This window comes from Pollicipes pollicipes, unplaced genomic scaffold (genome assembly GCF_011947565.3).
Source record: "Pollicipes pollicipes isolate AB1234 unplaced genomic scaffold, Ppol_2.1 Scaffold_3087;HRSCAF=3621_pilon_pilon_pilon, whole genome shotgun sequence".
Lineage (NCBI taxonomy): Eukaryota > Metazoa > Arthropoda > Thecostraca > Pollicipedomorpha > Pollicipedidae > Pollicipes > Pollicipes pollicipes.
This window is the reverse complement of record NW_023596225.1, coordinates 7250852-7264817: the sequence shown is the minus strand read 5'-3', so window position 1 is coordinate 7264817 and position 13966 is coordinate 7250852.

The window sequence follows — 13966 nt, the reverse complement described above, 5'->3', positions numbered from 1 at the left end:
CAAAACGATGCAGCAAGTCTAGCAATGTCATGGACATGTTAAAATATGCATGTATTCGTAAGAATCTCCACAACGTGGTAGTGCCGATTTCCGAATAAGTACATGGGCTATGTAAACGTAGCGTCGAGCTCATCAGTTGGTGCATATGAAGTTGACGTAAGAACATGTCATTCTTAATGAAGAAAAACAGCTGGGCTGCACGATTAGCAAAATCAGCCTGTAAGCAGTTCGACACACCTGCTCGAAAACATCTCGCTGATGCTAGAGCGCTAACATCTGGCGGTAGACGATCCCACGTGTAAGTGGCACGGCACACAAATGACCGGCGGATGAGCTCAGTTCGACACGCGGAGTCTGTACCGAGGCTTTCAGAATCTCGAGTAGATCGGGCAGGCATATCAGAGTGCAGGACAACAAGGGCACCTAAACTCACTGGCGCCGTTGGTGATCTTAGTGGGTGGCAGAGAGCTAGAGGGTCGCGATCGGCCAAAAGCTCGTTAATTTTAAGCCATGCAAACGTTTTCAGGATCGAATATATGTGCCCGGATTTTTTTGGTTCCACTTATAATGCTGGCGTTAAAACCCAACGCTTTTTGGATCCTACGTTTTGCGTTTTGGATCAAGCACTCCACGCTATGAGACAGCATCTTGTGTGGGTATGAACGGGCCCGTTAATCACAAACTTTTTAGTTGCGACTTGTAGCTGATGGCTCAATTTGGCAAGACCTGCTTTAATGCCATAACATCATTTCATGGTCGCGAATACCTGACGCTCCTAATTTAGGTTAGCAGCAACAACAGTCCTAAGGACCTTACCTGAAGGTGAGGGTTTATTTTCTCGCACGCCCAAAGTTGGCGTCACAATTTTCTCTTCAGTCGAGTAGATTTTATGAGCATTTAGTTTTGAGCTGATTTTGCGGACATCAGTTTAAGTGTGATGTTAAGGGTTGTCGTCACCCTGCCATGAAGATTGCCAATATTCGTCGGAGCATCTGCATTAATAAACTGAGTATTGTCAGCATACATGATGAATTGTCCACAGCAAATATAAGGAGGCAGACCAAATGCAAACAGTACGAACAAAACTTGCCCCAAAATGCTTCCCTGAACTACGCCGTGCGTGACCTGAAAGGAAGTTACACCACCTAAAACGGGTTGCTAGCGGCCTAATGTCAGCCGAGGAACCAGTGGTCGTCAACCCCGTGCCACCAAACTTCTCCAGTAGCCGGGAATGCTCAACACTGCCAAAAGCTTTCGATACATTTGTCGTCGTCAGTGTTGTGATTAAGCCACAATCCATGTTACTGGCTAGCAAGTTGACGGTGCTGAGCATGTCCAACTCTGTGGAGTGACCTGAGTACAAGCAATGCACTCGGGACATATCACGTGGTATCCTGACAAGTGTGATGCAAGCTGGTTGCCGGCTTTTTGCTCGCAAAGTTTTCTTGTTACTGACAGGATCAAAATATATTGAAATTTGGGTCATTTTGATTGCTGTTTTTGCACAAAGGCGTCACCGTAGCTGTTGTCCACACTGACGGTACATTTGTGGCGGTGCATTTGTGGTGGTACATTCTTGCCGGTACATTTGTGGCGTTACATTCTTGGCGGTACATTTGTGGCGGTACATTGGTGGCGGTACATTTGTGGGGTACATTCGTGGTGGTACATTTGTGGGGTACATTTGTGGCGTTACATTCGTGGCGTTACATTTGTGGCGATACCTCTGTGGCGGTACATTTGTGGCGGTACATTTATGGCGGTACAGTTGTGGCGGTACATTTCCGGACACTGTTGAGCTATTAAAAACATGCAAAAAATGAAGCGCAACATCAGGGAACGTCCACCTGGTCAAATGTAGCAAATCAAACTCCTATCTCCACATAACTCCATCCACACCACTGACTTTCGCTGTCCCCAGCCGCTTTAACGCGCCACACAGCTCAAGAAGAGTAGCAAGCGTCACAGGGAGAAAGCCCACCCACACGCAGGGGAGGGGAACGAGGCGGCGGCGCTTATCTCGTCAGATCATTGTGCGGCCAACGAAGCATCTGAATAAACACTTTTGTCTCGACCTGCCGACGGCCTCGCGGCCTACTGACAGCCGACTGGTCTTCTGTCTATGACACGCTGTCGTCTGCCGAGGAGTGCAGCTCCTGACTGTCTAACGCCTGGTTTCGTCAAAGTTCGGATCCCTCCTTTGCGAGCCTGGACACGCCTCTGTCGGTCTTGACCCACCGTGTCCACTGCGCTGGGCGCGCCTCTGCCCGTCTGCCCACCGAGGCGGAGTGCGCAGCCAGACCGGCGGCGGTCGAGCGGGTCCTCTGTTGCAGCCGCCGGCAGCCAGAGGTCACGGTGCCCTCCCGCCGCCTCCGGCACCGCCCCGCCAGCCGGTAAGGTCGCCCCTCCCCGCGGTGTCTGGCGACGCTGACTGCCAGCTCCCTCCCCCTTTCCATTCACCTACCCACCTCCCTCGGCCAGATCAACGTCCTGAGCAGTGTACTGCCGTTTTATATGCTCAGAGCGGTATGGATAGTAGGCCACACCTGGCTCGTATGCGGATGGTGCGGATGGTAGGCATGTTCCGATAGTGCGAATGGTAGGCATAATCACTTGGCGCGGATGGTAGGCATGTTCAGTTGGTGCGGATGGTAGGCATGTTCAGTTGGTACGGATGGTGGACATGCTCGGTTGGTGCGGATGGTACGCATGTTCAGTTGGCGCAGATGGTAGGCACGTTCAGATAATGCGGATGGTAGGCATGCTCAGCGACTCATATAGCAGCGGTGAACGCCACTGGTGCGGCGCAGTGGTGGCATTCTTCGCGAAGCCGAGCTTTGCAGCATGCATGACTGGATTCTGCTAGATTAATATGAGATCGAAGTTTTTTGCTGCAGATGCGAAATGTAAAATCGATCAATGGCAGTGGTGTTTGAACGTTGGTCCTCGCCGGACAGTGGGGCTACGGTGCTGACATATTTGGTAGCTCGATTTTTAATATAATACATGTTCTGGCAAAACTTTAAAACCTTGCTTCTCAGAGATCGCAACTAGCAGCCCTGTTATCTGTGCCATGCTAGTCACAATTTACCCGAAGACGTCCGCTTACCTATGGCTATCGTATAATTATCGCTGTAAGGACTTCCTGGCGGTGATTTGCGCTACCTTCTCACGCTTCATGATAATGTGGTTCGATTCTGGGCCTCTCGGCTTAGTGTTCGGGTCCCTGCCACGCCACTGCCGTATTCCACATGGTACCTGATGTACACCCCATCTCGAAATGACCCTAACAGTGGGTGATGTGTAAATTCCTCCCTCATTATTACCAAACGTTTGTTTAATAGTTTAAATGCAATGCTGATCGTTTTTAATTATGCTAGCTTTCAGAAAATGTGTAGTTTCTCAACAATGGCTACCAGAAATTGAAAATTTTTTGAGATATGGTGTGAATGTCAACCCGGCATGAACTCCAGCTGTTCTGCACGCATTGAGCAAATGCTGACCCCACAACAAGCAAAACAACCAGCATGTGATGCAAGCAGCACGGCATTAAAGTCTGGGAAGATAGGCAACCATCCCCTTGCAGGGCAGCTCATGATAAGTCCTCCAAACGACGTCCTTAATGGAGCCCATTTGCTGGGATGAGCGCATGCCGCAACCGACAGCGTGCGGCCTGCCGTATTCCCAACTCCCAGTGTCTCAAGCCGACCAGCCGCCGTCTCCGGACGAAATACTGTCCTGCAGTGCCTGGAGACTGTACCTGCAGCTCCGAGCATAGCACACGCATACAGGAGCTCTGCTATTCTAAGTGGGAATGTCAGTGTAGGAGCAGGGAGTTAGAATCGCTTTTGAACTAGGGTGAGAGTGAAAAATTCCATCGCAAAAAGACCATGCGGGAGTGAAAAATCAATTAAAAAGGATGGAACTTAAGAGCTCGTGACTGATGCTTCAGCAAATACATCTATTTCAAATTGGCATGGACGTAATATCAGGAACCTGACAAAACCACTTCGTTTTTAACCTCTTAGGCCATAAAGTAAAACAGAATACATTAACGCGCTATCGGGTGGGCGGTAGAGGGGGGGGGGGGAATTGACCCCCGAGGGCCTTTCCCGAATGGTTTCTGAACGGCGCGGCGTAGCCACGCCAAATTTTGCATAGCTGTAGAAAATTGCATAGCGGATCGTTTGAAATACAAATTTTTCATGTACCTTGTAAGGTCGCTGACCTATGACAAGTCAAAGTCAGCCCATGGTTTCAGCGAAGGCAATTTCTAGGGAATCGTTCAATCTGATACAACAACGGAGTGCTTGTCAAAGACGTACATCTCTGAGATGCTTTCTTAGGCACCACAGATATTGAATGAGCTATTTATGTTGACGTAAGGTCAGGTATGATGGTCAGACCAAGGTCAAAACCAACCTGATTTATTACTCTAGGGCTTGCTGTATGGGATAGTTTCTGGTGCTCATTTCGAATTTCAAGTTGGCATGGACGTAATATCATAAAGCTGACAGAACTTTTTGGTTTTTAACATCTTAAGCCGTTAAAGTGAAACAAAACACATAAAAGCATAGTAATTTCATGACAGTGCAATGAACATAAACAATTATTAACACCAATGACTTCATGCCGGACTTTGCACTTCCCTTCCACAGCGCTTTAACACAAAACAAAACAAAAGAATTTAATAACAAAGTAGCAGAAAATTCAACAAGCATAAAACACTCAAAGAAAAAAATTGGACTCGTACACATCAGCCCATCACCAAGTCAAACACAATTGACATACCTCTGGCTTTTGTTAAGATGGGGTCAGGGAAAACAAACATTTTGTCACTGTTTCTTACAAAATACCAATGCTTATTTCCATGAAAGTAGCGTATGCCTAACCTAAAGAGGCCTTACATCATCTCATCCTGTATAACCTGTTTGAATCACAGCAGCAGTTGTGAGCTACTGATTCTTGGACAATTCCTATTGCCACCTGCCATGCACTCGACCAACTTAACCTAACTTAGAGTAGCCCTTGTGATGAACAACAGCCCAACTCACTTATCTGTTGACAGCAGAACTTTGATAAAACAGGATACCTAAGGCTAGTTTTTGGCTGGTTTCAACTTGCATTTTTATTCAGTTGATTTGTGTATGCTTGTTGACATCAGACAAAGTTAAGAACACACAAATAAAAACACTTTAAATCACTTTGAACAACTTATTTCGATTGTCATGGTTAACCTATGTCAAGGGCAATAATGGGTATGCTCCACAAAACAATCTCTCTACTCCAAAAATAACACAACTTTTAGATGACCATGCCAGTATTGCTGCTCGTCTTTTCAGCCGCAGCAAAAGCATCCATTTGGGCTTGTTTATTCATATTTTATGACAAAGTTTGAGATGTTGGCTTCACATTTTAAATGGGGTGGTCTGACTATTTGTTACATACCAATATTTAACTCATAATATAATTGCGATGCAGCTTAGAGTATCCCTGTGTTAAAAATATAGTGCATATATACAGTACAGTCAGTTGTCGGTCAGCAAACCGTGACAACTATAAAAAACATGTGGTTAAAGCAGCCATAAGGAATCACTTTAAGAAATTCGGGGCATATAACCAAGAATATGGAACGAAATAAGCCCATTGCATGCCTTGTGGCATCATAATTTGTTTTATGGCAAAACTCGATGCATCAAAAAAAGGCTGACTCTGGTTACCAATCATGTGTTGAAAGCAGGTAAGGTGAGCAATTACTTGGTTCACAGCAGTCTTACTGGCTTCTTGCTGCTCCCCCAAAAACAAAAATTCAGTACCTTTTGCATGGTCTGCTGGCAGACAGAGTCATCAGACTCACTCCCAAATATCAATATCAATCATGCCCACCAACCTTCGAGATCAGAATGCGAAACAAGTAAGATGTGTGCATGATAAACATCTCCAAAGGGCAGAATTTCGCCATCAAACACTTCTGTATTAGCTGCGTTAGATCTGTCCCAAGGCTCTGTATGGCAGCATTTATTCTAATGCTAATGCCTTGACATGTAGCCTGGTGAGTCAGCCACTCGAAAGGCTTGGAGTTATCATTATTGAGCACCGCCATGAACCAAGAAAACGGTTAGCCGAAGGTTTAAGAGGGCAAAAATGGCGGTAAAAATAAGTTCCGTGCTTCAAATTGTCTCCTTCATTCCCTGTGAATTGTTCACGCTTGGGTGCATATCAAACATGTTTAGGCGACTGGCGAATCAATCCAATTTATGTATAAAATACGTATAAGCTTGCAGTTGGAGCATCTTGCAGAGAAATTGGTCAAAATTTTAAGCAGCAGATGGTATCTCTAAAGATATAGATAGATATCTCTAAAGAAGGTAGAATAAAGTGGTATCACACTGGCACGATACCAAGAAAAACAAAAGCTGCCAAATAAATATAACGACTGGTATTTTTCACGCAAAATTTTGTAATGAGCTGGTTTGACTTAAAACCTGTTAATATAGGAGCTCAAATGGTGATATTCATCTTGTAAGTTTAATTCACAAGACATTTCTTGAGCTTTTCGCTCATGCATTTCGGGAGTGATGCAATTTAGTGGTCAAGTTTCCACGGGAAAACAAATATGTGGAGAAAAATTCTCTACCAGGCCTTGCTGGTGCTTGCACCAGGCTCTGCTTTCGTGGCGTGGTGGTGAGACCAAAACAATATGGGATGCGTGAAAATCTTGCATTTGGCGCACAGCTGCAGATTGTGATGCATTTTGTAAGCAAACCAAACTTAGTGCGTGCAAGCGGCTGGGGTCGCTGGGGTTCTTGGGCTTGGAGGTGCCTGGCGCACTTGCTCTGTGCATGCATAGACATGATTCAGATGTAGGTGAGGCAGGACATAGCCATCGGTGTCCAGGTTCTGCGGAGCGTCATTTATGGTTGGTGGTTTCAAGTGAGCTCGGTTTTGGATGACATCTGAAAACCTCAGAAAGGGAAATAGGGGTTTGGCATTGCGATTAAACAATGGCAGGCAGGAGTGAAAAATTCACATAAAATATGGGGAAAAGGAGCGAAAAATTCCTCCTCATAAGGTGTTGCTTTACACCCAATCTCGGTGATTCTAGGACACTGTGTAGGAACCAGACTGACTACCGGACCATGATTAGCAACATACTCACTTTGAAACAAGAGCTATTTTTTAAAATCTCACATTTGTTTGCGGCCGATGCGTCGGGCTGGTATAAGCTGAGCAACGGACGCTGAGCTGCAGCTCACATTTTCACTACGCGGCCCCACTCGATGGACGCCGCTGATCATGTCTTAACTGCCCCACACACACATGCCTGGCTCTCAATCTTAGTTTGTGGTTTGCACGATTTCTCATCTTAAAAAAGAAATATGCGGTTCTTGATTTTCATTGGATCTTTCGAAAACACCAGCTGCTGATGCCTGGCTTCCAACTGTTCTTCTGCGCATATTAGGACACCGTTTCTTGCTGGCATTGGCTCTTAATAAAACCGAGTTTAGGCCGGGGAAATTGACTTTTCCCTGCAATCTCCGAATTCCAGACATCGCACAAGAAAACAAAGATATCATTATGAAAGTCTCGTCAAATTATGAAGAATGCACACCGATTTTTTATTACCTTCGTTAAACCTTGACGTTATTAGAGATCACGAAAGGAAAAAAGCAGTTGTTCTGCTAGATGCGGTTAAAACATATGTTAACACATCAATACGGATATTGGGACACATGAGTAAGCGTTAAAACTGTGGAGAGTCCATTTCGGCAATTTTTGTTTCCTAAAAGTTTTCTCTCACAAAGCGCTTCTGACTAAGTTGATTTTATTAGGTGCCGCTGTGGGATAAAAGTATCCCAAACACACACACATAGCACTTCAGGCTGACGTAGAGGTCAGCCAAGGTCAACTTAGGTCTAATTCATTAACCACCAAACTGCAAAAATAGAGATGTCAGTCGGGTCTTAATGACCATTGAAATGCTTTGCTGTGGTCAGAAATAATGTGTCGTACATCTACAGGTACTCAAGATCACATAGCCATTACACACATTGTGCGTAGCCCTTTCGATACTTGGCGATGTATTTGTAACAAACTGAGACCAGGCACGTTGGTAGGATAAAGTAGTGTAAGATGAGCCATTTTTAACGTTTTGATGATTTGTCATAATTTGGGTGGAAATTTTAAGTTTTTGACTAGGCACTGTGAAAAGTTATTTTTCCCGCACATGCTAGTGCAGCAATGATCTCTGGAACTGACATAAAATGGACGTAATTTCCAATTTTGCATGACAGCGTTAGATTGCACATCTTGCCCCATGGGCGGGGTGAAATGTTCCACGTAGTGTGGTAGCCGAGCAAAATTTGTTTTCTTTGAGAATGCATGGATGCTCCTGACTTTTATTTAATAGCATGTGATGAGACATCTTCATCCTCATGACTATCATCGGTAAGAGACGATGGAAGTATGATCTCTGCTTCGTCGACTTCCGCTTTTACTTCCGCATTGCGGCTTTTTTTCCCGCGTTGCGGCTTGCTCCCCTTCTGATGCTGTTCTTTCCGTCGTCGCTTCTTTTCTGGAGTCGATGTCAGTACCATCGCTTTTCCTCGCTTGCCATTGGCTGTTCCACTCTTTCGTGGTAGAGCTCTTGGTAAAGGTAATACGGCTTCCATTGTAACATAGGTGGCCGACGCGTCCAACACGGTTCCATCTGATCCTACCTCAGTCCATGAAAGGGTGCTACCTGGTCCCACGCCAGATGCGCCCGCTCCCTGCAGAGTGCCACCTGGTCCCGCGCCGGAGGTGGCCGCTCCATCCAGGACTTAATCTGCTCCGAGGCCAAAGGCATCCTGTAGCGTTCTGTCGGTCACATCTGCCGACGAGAACGCTTACTGTTGGAAGACTTCTCTGTTGAAGGGAAGATCCCAATTGCTTTGAACGCAGACTTAATGTTGGACCGGGTGAAGGCCTTGGTTGTATGCGATGTCCACGGCTTGTGGGACCTCGCAGATTGAAATCGTCTTGCTCGGATTTTGCCGCATCCAGTCCGTCATCGCCCTGTTGTAGTATGTCTTCAGCGGACCGAAAACCACTACGTTCAGAGGCTGGAGGCGGTGGGAAGTAAATGGCGGAAACGTGAGAATCGTTAGCCCTCGTTAGTGCGAGCGAACTCACTTGTCAGAAGTGAGATATGAGTATTCTGGTTGTCCGGGATGATGAGGACTTGTTGCTCTGCCGAACACCGAGCAAGTCTTTGAAAGTGGGCGAAGTACTCAAGGAATATATCCTCGTTTACCCATTTCCCTTCGCTGCACTCGCGTGCACTTGTAGTGCGCCTCGTTGCACTACCCCGCAGTGTCTGTAGGTGCGCCTTGAAGGAAGTGATCCTGGAAGTTCACTCTAGGAATGATGATTAGTGGTGGGAAGGAATTCCCGACGGCGTTGGTTGCACAAACCAGCGTGCACAACTCTCCTCTATCTGCGGAAGTAATGGAGCCCACCTGCTTTTTTGTCACCTCTCGTTTCAGTGTCTGTGCCATGGTTACGTGCGTCTCATCAACATTGTAGATGTCCTCAGGCGAAAATGGGTGCTTTTCTGCCCCTCTCTCCAAGACATCAACAATGTTCACACTGTGTGCTTATTGAGAGCGCTGGCACAAACCAGACACTTAGCCTCTGGTGTGCTATCCCAGTATTGGGTTAAGTTCAGCCATGATTATCTAACTCACATCTGTGTTGGAACAGGTTGTTCCACTACAGCATGACGAATGAAACAGCATGGCTGACGATTCACTTTCAAGCTCAGTCGCGCGAAATCTATGGCGATTTCAGCAGCAGACATAGCCAAATCCATGTGAGTCAGTGAACAAATGACATCTGTAATATCACAGACAACAGAAAAAATTCAACGCTCTAGGAAATATTCATATGGATGGGTTGAAATCAAACTCCGCCGCCGTTCGTGTCAAAACCGGAAAGACCGAGCTTCTTAAACGCACCATCGGGCAGCCACTCGGAAACGATCGAGTCCTAGGAGAGGTGATGCGGAGGAGCATCAACTTGCCAGCGTGCTTAACTTACTCCACCTTACCATCCATGAAATAATACGTCATCAACTTCAAAAACACGATGCAGAGGTGGTTACACGCGTTACACACGTCGTCTAGCCTCTCCACTGCTGACAACAGACACCAATGACCTTGGATGACCTCGTATGACGTTGCCTGTCCTCATGTTGCTTATTGTGATCTCATTATGCATTCGCATGATATTTCAACGTGTTTGATGTGGAATATTGGAATTCTGCGTCCAAAATTGCCTTTTTGAGCTCAGTATGTGTTTTGCAGAAGCCAGTCATAGACGAAAGTCATGACGTAAGCCAATTTCATGTGCTCCGCGATCATATGATGGTTGCACATTCAAGTTGTTACTTTTTCCACATGGAAAAACACAAACTACACAACATGCGTGGAACCTTGCATTACTTACAAAAATAGAAAACATTTACATCACCTAAGATCACTGAAGTCACCTAGTCAAAAAATACGAAATACACAAATTGCATGTGTCATCATGTTTTATTATATAGGAAGTTTGAGCAACTGGAAACAACGCACAAAATAGTTATGCGTGACAACATTTCTTGGAAGTTGACCTCTTTGGCTTGCCCTAGGACACCGATCTTCAAAAGTGAAAGCTTCAAATCTGCACGCAGAATGTCAAATCTATAGATAAACAGGTACTGAAAATTTTAAGTTGCTGCTAGCGTTCATTAAGCTGTGCTCGGAAAACTGGACGGGGGGGGGGGAGGCAAATTCCCTCTGGCCGAGCACAGGTTTCAGAAAACCAAAAATAGCTTGCTGGATTGTTTGATTGCGTTCTTCGGGTACCCGCTTCAAGACATGCACACAATGCTATTGTTTGCGCTTGGCTTAATCATAATTAGCTCCAGCCACGTTTCTTCTGTAGTTATTAACATAAAAAAGATTGTGCGTACATTTTCCTGACTTAACAGTTACCATTTCGAAACCTAAGTGCCAGAGATGCCTGCCAGTGGGTGCCGGGTGGGTACCACCGATCCACAACGGGCGGCGGAACAGGAGGACATGGAAACATAGTGCTAGCATGGTAGTGCCGTAAAAAAGCAAGCTATATTGACGTTTAGTTTTAGGGGCACATCGGCAAGGAGTACGAATCTGAAGATGTATATAAAATGTGTAAAATGGCCACGCTTTGTATGTAGGCCGACGGGATTTTTCGGTGTGTGTTACTGAAAATTGACCAACCATTCAAACCACAGCAATCGCTTATGATGCTGGTGTTTACACTATGTGGTTCGGCTCTCTACTTCACCAACCATCGTCAGGTATGAATTGGTCCCCCCAAAACAGCTGAAAATGCTTAACGCATGGCCATGTACAATGTAGTCTATGCATATCAGAGCAGGGAAGGGTTTTGGTAGCTTCGGGCCTCGAACTCGTGATCTTGCGATTCTCAGCCGACTGCCGAGGTCGGCTGTTTATGTCTATGTTCCGTCGTCATTGTAGTGTGGAGACCTTCACGGGTACGATTTTCGTTACCCAATCTACCCGTTAGTCCGTGTTGACAGGCCAAGAGACAGCTTATTGTAGCGTATCGATATTAATCATCTTTCGTCCTTTCGCATTTTCACATGGTTGTTTCAATACTGAGAACGTGCAGTTCCCTCCAGCTGATGGAGGAGGCAGTGGGCTGTCGGAAAGTAATTGATCGACCCGCCTCCCAGCCCCCTCCCCTCGGACCGATCGTCCTCAGACATCCATGTTCCCGTCCTATTACGGGGCCAAAAATCACGTTACACACGAGTCGGCTGAATAATGCAGTAGCCTCGGTCATGGCTCCTTGCGGCGGCCATGCATTATTTGGCACGCCAATAACCGAACGGTTGTTCAGCGCGGAATTATCGGCCGGCGGACAGACGTCAGCCGGACCGATGGAGACGCCCCCCCCCCCATTGCCCCTTCCCCTCTTCCCCACCCGGTGAACACCACACTGCCATCAATTCATAATGAGCCAGCCGGTACTTTAATTTGCTGCTAGTTCGAATATGACGAACACGGTGAAATGGCGCACAGAGAGCTCTGCAGGCAGGATGGGACGGTCTGATCCTGGAAATAAGAACACGGGCAGGGAGGGGATAGGCACTGGCAAGCGGTCCCGATGCCGCTGATGCGTGACTCGACACATATTTCATTCAGTCTGTGGTATAGTTGTGCACACATTCTTCAGTCCTTGTCTAGTCGGTGCTGAGGAACATAGTTTTTCGAAGCATATTTAACATACCTGCTCATTTTCACCTGGATATGGGCACCGCACACCACCGTGTTCGTGGTCGGGAAGCCATATGTTGTGAATGCGTTCCGAAGCCATATGATGACGCATCACCATCCGATACCAGCCAGTATCGGCTGACTCTCGCGCGGTATTTCCGTCTGGACACTGACTCTTTGTTTCGTGATTAATCACTATGGTTTTATTACATGTGAAACATTACTGTTCTATATTTTAATCATTCAACCATCCAAGTCAGTGTTCTGCAGGCCAACAAATTTCATGCTGAGTGATTTGAATGGTAAAACCCTTATGCCTTCCATGCCATTTTCATTTGCTGCTGGCAACCTACCAGCTTGGGATGTAGTTTCCTATTTAGTTGAGACGCTAGTTTCCTAGTTTGAAAAGGAAGATGGGCAAATTCGTTGAAACCTTGTTTTAGTATGTTTTAGGGCCTTATAGACATTTTCCCCTGAGATGACACTGTATTTTGCAAATTATGCCGCTATTAAGAGCTCCAACCCTTTTGTGCCGTGAAGTGTACATACACATCGGACTTCAGGTATATCTGACGACTGACAGCACCGCTAACCTTATTCCTCATAGAGTGACCAAGAGAAAGGAGAGATAGATGTAATGATATTTCGACTGCATGCCTTTTCAAAACAGATGAGTAGCGAGCCCTACTCGTTTAGTGTGTTCTGCTCATTAAAAGCACAACTCGTTTTCGTTTTAATACAGCATGTAGCCAAAATATCAATGACTCTATTTCTCATTTCCTCCAGCTCTTCTACGGGAAATAAGGATAACAGTGTTGTCTTATATATACGTATAATGCTCCTCGCAAATACACTTAACAACTTACACACCTGAATATGTTCACATCTCTACTTAATGAGAAAAGCATGATATGGTTCATCGCTTTACTTCTTAGAGTTTGATCTATATTTCCATCGAATGAAATCGAAGTTCTCTTTACTTCCCTCAAGTAGACAGCAAAATAATCAAAATATGCTGAAAGTGCCCAAAGCGGCACTATCTTCTACCTACTGTGCACGAGTCATTTGTTAACAATATCGTCACGCTTGACCAAGAGTTAATGAAAACGCATGCATTACCAGCCTTCCTCTCCTTTTCTCCGTGATCCGCGATCAGTCTTTATCTGATTGTTAAAAGTGGTCTACCGACGATGAATGACTTGGTCTGCTTCTCATGGGTGACATCATCTTTCAATATTGCGGTCTTTTCGCCAATAATCTTTAATTGGTTCTTGGGTCTGAAGTGAAGGGAATGGAAGGCTCTGTGTTCGTTCGTATTAAACCTGGTTCCTGCTAAAAAATTAATGCACTTTAACATAAGTACCTCTCCCCAGTGTAAATTTTTGGCCAGATTTGCTCACTTGCAGTAACGTAGTGTTTCAATCAATGATAACAGTGCCCACATATATAAAGCTGCCCACAAACAGAAGCAAACTTGCGTTTAGAAAAAAGGTGAGCTCCTAAAACATTTTGCATAGTTTTCAGATCAGATACGATATATATCCGATATATCAGAGAGAGAGAGAGAGAGAGAGAGAGAGAGAGAGAGAGAGAGAGAGAGAGAGAAGAGAGATAGAGAGCGACGAGAGATATAGATAGTATATATAGAGAGATAATAG